The following is a 12,652-nucleotide window of genomic DNA, read 5'->3' on the forward strand; positions in this document are numbered from 1 at the left end:
GCCCCATGCTAAAGGCTTTATGGGTCTTCTCTCATTTATCCTCATGCCAGGACTAAGTTGAGTCCATTACTATTCCCATTTAGTGCACAGGGAAGCTAAGTGGTTATTTAACTTCCCACACTACACGGGAAATGGTAAAGCTGAGATTTAAAACCACCACTAATCCAACTCTGTGCTTTTTACTTTGAAATACTTCCTTTTCCTTTCAAAGAATCTTTGAAAAAAAAAAAAGAGTATGAAGTATGTTATAAGCTCACCAAGACTCTAGAGGGTACTAAAAAGCAGCCAAAATATAGAATAGAATTGATAGGCTCGCTGAGGATGAATGACAAAAAGTCCATTTGTTAAGTTCTTGCCTGCCAGAGTTCTCCTCAGATCAGCAGCATCGGCAAGGCCTCCAGGTGGTGCTGAAGCAGGGGGTGGCTGAGCACTACTGGCCCGCTGCGTTGACATGTCACCAAATGACCTGCTTCTCCTACTCGTCCTTCACAGACCCTTTCCCTTCCCTTCTCTCTCCCAGAAAGCTGGGATGGAAACGGGCGGGTACTATGCAAGACTACAAGTTCCACGGGTCAAAGCTACTCCACAGGACCGTAGATCACTCCACAGACTTGCCATTTCAGATTTGAAGTGTTGACAGACAGACAGTAAAGGAACCTACGCAGAGTTGGTCCAGTCCTATAATGTTTCTAAGTGTTTCCTAAAGACGCAGCAGTCCCACCTGGTATTCGCTTTGTTAAATTCTTAAGGCAGGTTAAGTGCCAAGCCAGAATTTCTTTGGCTGTCAAGTCCAAGTTTGGATATATCCTATAGACCGAAATAAAATGAGTGGAGAGCTGAGGATGATGTAGAATAAAACAGACTTAAAATGCAGATTGGTCAATAGTATGGTCAATCGTTGCTGCAGCCATAAGAATCCTAGCTCATCACTCTGTCCCTGTTCTCACCATAGCCAGCTGCATGAAATACAAAAAGGAAAGCTATATTGCATTTGGAAACATTCAGGTAATACTTAAATTCAAATGTCAGTAACAACACTACCACATAAGGAAAAACAAATACTTAATCCATAAACAGGTGATACCGGCAAGGTCCTCTGGGTGCCTACTAATATGATCTTTTTCATCTAACTCCGTGAATCCTCCATCACCCAATACAGTGACTTTTCTCCCAGTGAGGACCAGGCCTTACTCACCTTTGCACTCCTAAGCACAGAGCCACCAAATCATGAAATGTTGATTGAATTAACAAATCTACTTCCTAGTTAAATAGAGCATTGCAAATGGGATAGCTGCCCTTGGAAAGACACAAGACAGACTAGATTTTATTAAACTTTGAGGCAAAAAATCCCTGAACCTGTATTAGTAAGTAGAAGCTTGAACTTTACACTTTAAACAATTTAGCTTTCTCAAATAAGAGAAACTGTAAATGGAAAAAAGTGTCAGCTAGGTGGGACAACATTTAAAAAAAATTACTTCCAGAAATATGACAACATTTTAAAAAACATCCCCATAGTCAGGCTGAAAATCGTCATATGGAAAATTCTTTTTGGATGACAAGGGGAAGAGCTCCACTTGCAGGAGCTGCTCAGCACTGCTTTATTCAGCAGAGAATGAGAGTATTTTTTAAAACTTCAAAACAGAGAATGAGGCAATTAAGCTTTTGAGTTGCCAAAAGCTTTTTGCTAACAAGTTTTTTCTTTTTTAAAAATAAAAACAAAGGAATGAGTCAATATCATGATCATATCAAGGAAAGCAAGTCTAAACAGAAGCTAATTGTCAAAAGGAATACTGAGAAATCTTACCTTGGGGTTGTATTCTGCATTTTTTGCTTTTGCACACAGAGCTATTTTCTTCAGATCCAGTTTACAGGCCAGGTTTGCAGTGGAAACTACTTTCCTAAAGAAATAAGTCAATTTAGAAAACTATATCACATACAAAAAGTAAAAAAGAATTAAAAGGTCTTAACTTCCTCATTTCACAGGTTGTTTATTACTGACTCCCTAGGGGAGAATTATTCTAAATGCGAATACATAGCAACATGGTCCCTAGTAAACATCCCAAACCGAAGTACTAAAATAGCTTTTCTAAAATTTCATGACTAGGGGCCGGCCTGGTGGCGCAGCGGTTAAGTTCCCACGTTCTGCTTCCTCGGCCCAGGGTTTGCCGGTTCGGATCCCTGCTGCGGACATGGCACTGCTTGGCAAGCCATGCTGTGGTAGGTGTCCCACATATAAAGTAGAGGAAGATGGGCACGGATGTTAGCTCAGGGCCAGTCTTCCTCAGTAAAAAGAGGGAGATTGGCAGCAGTTAGCTTGGGGCTAATTTTCCTCAAAAAAAAAAAAAATTTCATGATTAGCTGACTAAAATTGTTTTGTCTTTTTCAAAATTATGCCTCAAAAATAGAAGTACAATATGTCAATATGCAAATTGAATTCAATTTTACGTCTTTATATTCTTTGTGTTTATCCAACTCCAATTTTCAGCAACTACGGTGCTTTAGTATAAACAATACAATCCTGTGTGTACTGACTCTTAACTCCCTCTTAGGAGATCAAGAATTAGCGCTTCATTTCACAGATAACCCAACTGTCTAAAGCCGTAATCCATTAAGAACTGATAATACAAAGAACAATGAAATCTGAAATTCTCTTCCCTACACTATTATTCTGAAATTAGTTGTCATCAGATTCATGAATATAAAATGTGTACCCAGAAGCATCACTCACTTAAAACACTGCAAAACTTACTGTAGTTGAGGCACAATTCCAGAACATTCTGAACCAGAGGTCATTGGTGTCATGGGAGTTACGGGTGCCAGAGGCAGGGAGTTTGATTTCTCAAGAGAGGGCTGGACTGAGTCAGCATCACCAGCCCGCAGATGTGAATGAGAATTTGACAAACTGTTGCTGTTAAGTCCAGGCCAACGCCCTGTTCACTGGGTAAGGACTGACTTTGAGTTTTACAGCTTTCTTCAATTTCATGCTTGTTTCTAATGACAGTCTGGCTTTTATTTTCTTGGGTAAGTTCATCTGATAGGAAGCTGAGATCCACAGATGAGAAATCGCCAGATGTCTCTTTGACTCTTTAAGAAGTGAACTAAACGCCACCTGCGGCCTGGACCAATTAGGCGTGAACGCATCATGAGGCACACCTGGCCCAGGCAGCGGGACTTAGGCCGGGTGACGTCTTCCTGGACTTTCCCTAAAACAGACAAACAAAACACAACAAACAGAACATCACGTCACACCAAATGGATACACCAGGGCGGGCAGGCACCCTGTGCAGGATGAGAGGCAGCTCAAGGCAGCTTCCAGTCGGGCCCCGCCTCTTTCCACAAAGAATCGCAGAGGCTCTGCTGTAGGGTAACAGCGCACTTAAAAGGAACAGGAAAGGATACCTTAAATGTGGAAAAAAGCATTTGTCATAAAACGTTTGTCCTAGTTTAGTCGATCCATAGTAAGCTGCCACTCTGAACCCAATTTTGTAACTCTGTGGCTTTTGTAACTCTCCTTTCTAACTCTCTCAATTAAGCTACCATGCTCTAAATTGTGTATACTTTGAAGAGAATAGATTTACTGTACTTCTCAAGTTGACTATAAACTTTAGTTGATTTAAAGATTTTTTAGTGTTTTAAATTCATATTTTAAAGAGAACAGCAAGTGAAGGAAGTTTAAGACATAGTCTTGAGTGCTAATCAAGATTCCACTAAAGACCCACTGTTATTCCTTCTAGTCAAAGAAGAGAGAAGAAAACATCCTAGTTACAGGAATTCACAATAGAGAAAAAGTTACTGAAATTTACATGGCAAGAATAGTTTAAATCAATGCATTGTATTTCCAGTCCAGGGCAGGCTGCTCAACTTCCATTACCACCAACCGAGAGAAGGAGGTGTGCAGGTGAGGGAAGCAGCTAATGTAAAATTCATGGGCTTTGTTATAGAAAAAATTGATTACCTTGGCACATATATTACCACCTGCTGTGCCCAAGTAGCAGGTCTAGATTCCAGATTTTGAGCACCGCCTGCAGGATGACCTCATCCCTTAGAAGATCTTTCTTCTGACAACTGAACAGTCATGAATGCCTCGTGTTGCATCTTCTCAGTGACAAAGCTACCTCAGCTAAGATAAAATGTCTGGCTAGATTCTATTACATTGTTCCGTTACTACAAGCCCAGCAGATGGCAGGGGTGACTAATTGTTCAAAGAAAACACTTACAAGAATGTAGTTATTCTCTTGAAATAAGATTTTTGACCTTATTATTTCATTTTGAATTATGTAATTAGCCTCCATCTCTGCTCCCCTCCCCACAGTAGGACCCTAAGAAAAGTGAGGCGGGGACAGTAGCCCTGATTCCACTCCATTGTTTCCTTGGCTTCTCCTGTCCTAGCTGGAAAGGATCTCAGCCACCAATTTACACTAAAGCACTAATATCTGCAACAGTCAGTGTCTCCCCTCTTTTTCCGCACTAGAGCAGGAAACTGAACTTCAACAAGGAATTTAAGGCAAGGGCAACAAGAGATTGGAGGCAGATGTTCTCCGGCGATGGAACCTTGACCATCCCATCTCAAGTTCACCTGTAGGCACACACCTCAGAGGACGTGCTTTTAGTGTAGTCACTGCACCCTTGGCCGTGTATCTGAAGAAACTTTTGGTTAAACTGTTTTTGCGGAACCATCAACTCATCTTTCCCAGAGCCTCTCTTGCGTGGGCTCCCCTTTGCTGTGTTAAATGCTATGGGGCTTCACCAGTTCTGCTGTTGGGGCCCAGGGCAGGCCACCCCACAGCACCCCACAACAGCATATTGATTATTTTGAATTAAGGTTACTTGAAAAGCAAAAAGGGCATTCTGACCCTCCTGTCTCTGTTCCCTCTGAATCTTCCATGTACGAGGTGCTCTCTTGCATCCTGATCACAAGAGCTACAAATTCAGGGCCAAGAAGCCTATATAAACAAATGTTGCTAATTCACACCTCAAATCTAAACTCTGCTTAAATACCTCACAAATTACATACCTCAAATCTTAGCTTCTTTGTCCTGTCATTCCTCACAACTTTATTGCTTTTTTGTGTAATATATGCATATATTACATATATAATAATTATTATTATTACATAATATAATAATTATAAAATAAAAATAATTATGTAATAATATTACATATATATTATATATACTGCCTGCTTTTTTCACTCTCTGAGCATCATTATTCTATGATCGCCAATACATACGTATTAAACTGGATTTTTCTCCTGTTAATTTGGTCTTGTGTCAATTTTATTACTAGTCTAGCCATAAGCATACAAGAAGGGTAGAAGGGGGGAATTTTGCTCACCCTGACGGTTTTGGCGAGCTAGCCAGGAGAATCGCCGGCTGGGAAACTGCTTTCTCCCTGAGGCTGCTGCAGCTAAGAGACCCTGGACGTCTACACGAGCCATCAAAAAAGTAAGCCTTCCTACCATGTCAGCCTCCCAGATCTCTGTCTGCAGAGTCTGATGGGAACAAAAGGGGTGAGAGTTTCTTTCTCTCTCTCTCAATTTAGATTAGCAGAAGAAAATATTTGTGAAACTAGTTTTTCTGACAAGTACTCTTGATTTTGCTGATCTTCTCCTCCAGAGATGATCTTTGGTCCCGCAGCTGGAAGATGCACACACATCTGGCGGGTAGCCAAGTAGGCTGTGGATCCAAGCTCAGGGAATCTAAACATGGTATTCTCGTCAAAAAGGGGAAAATGTGCTTTCCTGTGTTTTGGCACAGCTACTTAACACAGGGCCCCGCACGGTTCTCAGGCTGACTCTGGCAGTGAACTTTCTGGATCTTAGGAAAGCTGGATCCTTTGCACTTTCCTTTGAGGACGACTTTTGTGTCCATGGTTAAGCCATAAAAGGCTGCTTAACCAATAGGTTTGAGTCACTATTAAGATCTTAATCCTATTCATCAATGGCCAGATGATGGATCCTTTAAACTAGACAAATTTATAAATTGGAAAAAAATTTTTTTAGAGAGCACTCATATCAGTATAATGGCTAGCCATTAAGACTCCCTTAATTAGAGAGAAGACAGAAATTAGAACAGAAATCAAAGTCCACTCAGACCCCTTATTTGCCTTAGGACATTTGCAGATATTGTTTAAAAAAAAAATCAAGACATTGGAAGTACAACTGTCTAGAACTTAAGAAGAAAAAGGAAAATTATGTAACAGCTAGACTTAGGGGCTCCCTAACAAGAGGAGATAACAAAACACTTAGACTTACTACAAAAATCCAACGTGTAACCCCTTTCTTAAAATCCAGCCCCATCTGCCTATTTTAGCTTCCTTTTCCTTCAAGATTTACCGACAGCACTCCAGCCTAATCTCTAAGAGTATACAGGTTACTCACGTAAATACGAAAAGCCCAAAAATGTTTTTAGCAGAAGCACCTAGGACAGGCAGTAAAGCTTGCTTTGCTGGGCTCTATAATCAGGCTCTGCCAGCTTCAGGCCTTCCTTGAATGCCTCCCCAGGGAATTCATGCACCCTGGACCACAGCCCTTTGACCTCCACTCAATGGCCATTCTGTGACGCCCAGTCAAGAGACGAGAATAAAATTGCATGTTGTCCCTTCCTTTCCAAATCCAGACTCACCGGTTATTGACCCTTTCTCTCCCAGGGATAACCACCTTCCTGCTTGTCTTGTTTCGTGTCCTAAGGGCTTGACTGAACTTTCTGCCTGCCTGGGACACACAGGCTGACAGTCCTTTCTTTTGGTTACCTTTGGGAATGACTCTGGATCTTGGGAAGGTCATAACCTGTAGGGACACCTCTTAGGTCCATGGAACTGTTCAACGCTGCCAGAAATATTTACTGCTTATCCTAGCTGAAAACTGACAAGATATTTAGAAGGATTTCTTTTCAGTAGTTCTACGGTCAAAAATTGGCCAAATTGAAAGCTGATATTTAGAGCCTGATAGGATTTTTTACAGGCCTTCTTCCCTAAGTTAAAATAAAACTATGCATCCAGAGGGGAAAAAAACACATTGGGGATAATGTAATCAGACAGGTAGATCAACCTACGATGTCATTTAAGTTACAACCCAATTTCTGAGGAATTGAGAGCAACTGTTCTTATCTTACAAATCTTTGCAAAACTGAAAATGCAGCTCTAACAGCAGTTCAGATTTCACCCATTCCCTTTCATCATTCCAAAACCTCCCCAATTTATTTCAAAAGGCTTGTCACCTTTCTGGTAACTCTTATTTAGAGGAGGCCCAACTCCTAAAACCAAAGGAAAAATTACCCTGAAAATCCTAGGGGAAAAAAACTTGCATTTTTTTCTGTCCTTTAAGGTTGTAAATTTTACCACATCTTTAGAATGTAAACACCCTGGAAGGTAATAGCCCACAATTGCCTGAGACTACACCTGGCTAGCTCAAACAGCAAAGTCTAAAGTTAAAAAAAAAAGGGAAAAATCTTTCATTTTAAATGCAGGCTGCTAGAGAGGCTCTTTGGCCCCAAATCTAATTCACGGCCTCCTTGTCTAAGGCAAATATAAATCTTAAAAAGCCTTTTCTACAAATATTAACAAAAAAAACCCCTTTTATGTAGGTAACCTTAATTTGTTCCATCTGCTAGAGACACAGTTATTTATAAACTAGTGAGTTTTGTATTGTGCCTAAGTTATGGCTGAAATTTTAAAATAAAAGCTATAAGATCTGTTTGTGTCTGTCTATATATATATGTATGCATGTTATAGATATGGTATTTTTCTACCTCCCAATGTTATTATCAAAATTAATTTCTAAAGAGCTGTAAGTAACTTAAAGTAAGTGCTTATATAAATTATTTCTATATATAATAGAAACTAATCCAAATGTTTTCCAGGTTAATATGATATAAAATAATCTTTAGTGAATGAAAGCTTGTTGGCTAACTAAAATAGGCACGTCTTCAGAGTTATCAGCACTACATGCAACTTTTATTCTACCTGGGTTATTAGTCAAATAAGCTCATGTTATCTCTGTTAAAAAATTTATCAACAAAAAAAATAATTTGAGATTATGGCTAACTGCTTTAACATTTCATGAAGGTTTCATGAATAATCTAAGTATGACTGTTAAGAACAAATGAACTATACTGATGTTAATGCACTCAGAATCTTTAGATGCAATCCTATGGCTAATGGCATGTGTACTTACAAGTAACTTCAAGTCTTTTTGATGGCTTAAAACTTCAGAATTTTACTAGGTAAGGTTGAATGATGAAAAGTTCATTGAATGTCCAGATTGTTTCCAGATAAGATAAAATAATAAAACATTAATTACTGAACAGAGGTTTATCTACTTTTGGATTCTTATTATGGAAAAACTAAAAGATAAATTTGAGCTTATTAAAAAACAGTTTTGTGCTTTATTGGAAGATTGCACTATGAAAAAAATATTTCTAGAAATTATAAAATGTATTCATAAATTTGCCAATCTAAAGGATATGGGTATAACATACAACTCACAATTGTTTACTTCTTAGTTTTCACTAGAAATTAAGATTTCTAAGGTTAAGAATTCTAATTGATATATGTAATTAAAGCTACTAAAAATAATAAAGAAAAAATCTCTCTATGCAAGGAAAATAATATTTATGCTTTTGGAAAAAAAAAAGCTGAGTCTTTTCTATTAAAAAGAGCTAAGGTTTTGAAGCCATGTAAACTTCTATGTTTGTCTTTGAAATCTTTTTGTCATTTTGATTAAATAGATGATTAAATATTGTTTCATAATAATCTGTGACCCTATTTAGACAAGTGGGAGGGATAGTAAACTAATTAAGCTTATTTTATATATTAAATTACAGGGGAAACATTATCAAATAAGAAATAACATTAAGCCTTCTTTATGTTGTATCTGCATAAGTATATTTTATCAGAGTTCCAGAAATTATGTGAAATTCCTGGAAGTCTAATATGTCCTGGTATAAAATGTTGTCTGTCATCAAAATTGAGGCTTACTAAAAGGACTGAATCTAAATATCAGATAAGTATCTTAGCTGACTTTCAGGTAAAGCTGGCAATAACACAATCTATAAAGGTTATGACACATGTGGATGAAGTCCATTCTGCTTCTGCAAAAAAAATTGATCCCTCATTGCCAGACTTTTGCCATCCCAATGTCCTAGTAACACAGCAACAGTCTGCTGAATCAGAGAAATTAAGATCGGTAAACAATAGCTATAAATTAAACAAACAGGGCTATGGGAAACCCAAGCTGGCCCCTTGGTTCTTTCCACCTCCCTGGAAAGCCCAATTTTTCAGTTTTTACCCTCCTCCACCCACTATAGGAAAAACTATCTCTGTCCCCAGAGGCCTCAGAACTCCTCCCTCTGGGTGTTTTGAACATCTTCAGCTGGACTTCATTCAACTGTCCCTTAGTATGTGTTATCGATATGTTCTTGTTGCTGTATGTATGTTTTCTGGATGGGTTGAAGACTTCTCTTGTCACAAAGCTGATGACCTCACAATGGAAAAGAAAACTATTAGAAAATCTGTTTCCCACTTGGGGTATACCTTCCACAATCTCCAGTGATTGAGATACTCACTTCATTGGGCAAATCACACTAGCCTTAACAAAAACCTCGCAAACTTCTTGGAATCAGCACTGTTCCTATCACCTTCAACATCAGGCAAAGTTGAGAGAACTAATGGAAAAACTGGATTCAAGCAGAACAAGAATTAATTACATCAGACTAAATGAACTAATGAGGATAAGCATAATTTTTGTGACTTTTTGTTTGAAATATTACTTTTTTTAAATCTTTCGTTTTTCCAGATTTAAGAAAACCTTTTTTTCCCCCTTCTTTTCTCTTAAGATATCTATGACTTACAGCAATTTGGTGAATTATACCTTTGTAAGCAGAATTGAAACAATTACTTTTTCTCCCTACCTTATCCCTTCAGAATTCAGAAATTCTCAGTGAGTATTATTATTTTCATGGCAATGTATTTATTTGCCTAAGTTCAGTAAGAATCTTTTCTCCTTCCAGCAGGACACAATTGGAAATATTAGTTATATTACCAAGACTTTGACTGGAATGTCATGTTTAAGAGAGAGATGCATAAACTTATATATGACCAAACAGCTTTAAGGAATTAAGGTTGACTTTATGAAGCCAATAAAGCCCCTTGGGGGAAAAACCTACTGCCTGGTACCTTACTTACAGGGTTCCTGACAGCCAAACCAGGTGAATAAAGAAGATCACTTCCTGGGAGGTGCAAGAACCTCAAGATATGTTAGGAGCCTTAAGAAGAGAAGAATTGACCAAAATCTACAGGTGTTGCAGGTGGAATATTTGGTTTGGCTTCTTAGCCTTGACAAGGTTTTAAAAGTTCATTCTGGAGACTACTTATGAAAAGTTCCAGCAAAGCAAATTTAAAAGAGCCTATATGATCAATTGTTGTTCTTGCTATACTTATGTGAATACCTACGCCAAGTTTATTGAAACTAAACTTATTTTCAAACAAATTAGTCTTAATTTGATTATCTTTGATAAAAATAAGGGTGATTTTATAGAGAAAAATTATGTTTCAGTAGAAACCATAATACACACTTGTAGATATTAGATTCTAGTGTTGTTAATACTCTTTGAACTTTTGTGATTTACCTAAAAACTGCAGTGGATCCTAAATTCTTCTGATTTCCTCAAATATTTGACTACAACTCTCCAAACTAACATTTCCAGTTTTTCTCCCACTTTTGACTTGGAGTCATTGAGAACCAAAGCTGCCCTTTTCCCTGAAGCCCTCCAAACTAGAGCTGAATGACTTCACATGAACTTGAGAGACCACCACACAGCCTGTGTTTAAACAGCCTTCACGCCTGTTGCTGAGTGAGCCACTCAGAAAGTTTACCTGAACACCTGATGACATCATCAGAGACATTTCAAACTGCAAAAGATGCTTTGACCCTGACCTCTAGAAATCTTCTTGACTGGCTGTCCCATAGGCTCAGAAACTGGTTTATAATTTGCTCTAACCACTAATCATTATTTTTCTTTGTTTCCATAGCAATGCCTCATTAAATCTGATTGCTTGTGCTATAGACCTAATTTTGGGAGCCCACCTGCATCACTGCCTCATAAAATGAGACACAACTGTCTAATTGAACTGACCTATTTTCAAGACTAAAAGATCAATTCAGTGAATTAATGGAACAATCTACCATGTCAACTTTTAATATGTGAAGCTTCCAGGGAAGTTTCAGAGGCAGGAACTACTGGGGCCCAGGCCAGGCTGCCTCCAAATGTCCCACAGTAGCATACTGACTATTCAGAATCAAAGTTACTCGAGAGGCAAAAAGGGCATGTCCTATCTCTGTTGCCCTGAAAGCAGGAAATGAACCTCCTGTGTGAAAGGTGCTCTGCCCCTGTCCTCATCGCCTGAGGCAGGGACTCAGGGCGGAAAGTCTGCAGAAACACACCTGCTAATTTACTACCTCAGGCCCAAACTGCTTAAATGTCTTCTTATGCACTTCAAACCTAAGTTTCTTTGTCCTGTCATTCCTCACAAACTTGTTTCTTTGTGAGAAAGGTACATATTACTGCCGGCTTTGTTCACTCTCCAGCATCATTTTCACGATTCTCCCATGGATGTGTAATTAAACTCTCCCCTCATCCCACACTACCTGAGCGCTAATCTCTGTCTGTTTGAAAATCGGCCCGCACCCTCAAATCAGTTGCTCTCTTTTCTTTTTGAAGACTCCTTCCTCTCTTCTACAATAATTCACTCTAAAGATTTTTCAAATTACAAAACAATACGAACTTGAGAATCACAAACTGAAAGAAGCCACAGTTGCCCCCAGTTCATATTTTGAATTCATGTTAGACCAGGTTCAGGTTCTGCTTGGCAACTTTGGGCAAGTTATTTCACCTCTCGAAGTTGCTACTTTTCACCTGAAAGCGGGGGGCTGATCAAGCCCACATCTTAAGCTCGCTAGGAGTTTTACAAGAGGCAATAAAGGCAAAGCCCCTAGGGCGCAGGACTTGGCACTCTGCAGCAGGGCAGGGAGGCGGGTCCTGACTTCGTGACAGTGGCCACACTCCCAGGCTCACGTGCGCGGCGCGCTGGTCCAGGGGGAGCTCCAGGTACGTCCCCTCCTGCATGGGCAGAGGTCCCACCGCGGGGAGGGCCACGAGCGGGGACGAGGAAGCGCCCTGGCGAGTCGAGCCGCGGCGGAGCCCGGCGGGGCGTGCGGAGCCAGGCAGCCACTTATCAGCCCACAGCCCGCGGGGGCGCTGGCGGGCGCCGCGGGTCCCTGCCCGCTCCACGCTCCTGCAGACGGCGCAGGTGAAGTGATGAGCCAAGAAGGGAGACGGCGAACTCAGCACCAGGCCCACTGGCACTAGGAAGGGGAGGGCGGTGGGTGGGAAGAGGGGAGGGGAGGGGAGGGTGCAGGAGGGCGGGAGGGAAGGGCTCCTCACCAGGGTGCCACCGCCGTGCCCTGCCCATGGCTGAGAAGGCCCTCCACCTAAATCTGGAGCTTTCCTTCAGTAGCTGCAAATGCTGCCTTTGCCTCCTGAAGGAGAAAAGGTCTCCTGTTAGTAGCATAAAAAGTGAATGCGTGGGACAGTGAGAAAATAAGGGATTTTTTCCCCCTTTTCTTTTAAGTGAATTTTTATTTCTAATCTTGAGC

General features: G+C 40.1%; 1 non-coding gene across 2 annotated transcripts; it reads right to left on the reverse strand.

Annotated features, from left to right (window-relative positions):
* Positions 1–292: 292 nt before the first annotated feature.
* Positions 293–9,472, reverse strand: LOC103561928 (uncharacterized). Of its 2 annotated transcripts, none has more exons than XR_011532956.1 (4): positions 8,174–9,472; positions 2,750–3,203; positions 1,805–1,898; positions 293–956 (listed from the first exon to the last, which is right to left on the reverse strand). It is a non-coding gene; the product is annotated as an uncharacterized protein (transcript). The 2 variants fall into 2 exon arrangements; XR_011532957.1 differs by lacking the exon at positions 8,174–9,472 and adding an exon at positions 3,328–3,399.
* Between the last annotated feature and the right edge of the window lie 3,180 nt (positions 9,473–12,652).

The sequence above is a fragment of the Equus przewalskii genome, chromosome 25 (assembly GCF_037783145.1).
Source record: "Equus przewalskii isolate Varuska chromosome 25, EquPr2, whole genome shotgun sequence".
NCBI classification, from domain to species: domain Eukaryota; kingdom Metazoa; phylum Chordata; class Mammalia; order Perissodactyla; family Equidae; genus Equus; species Equus przewalskii.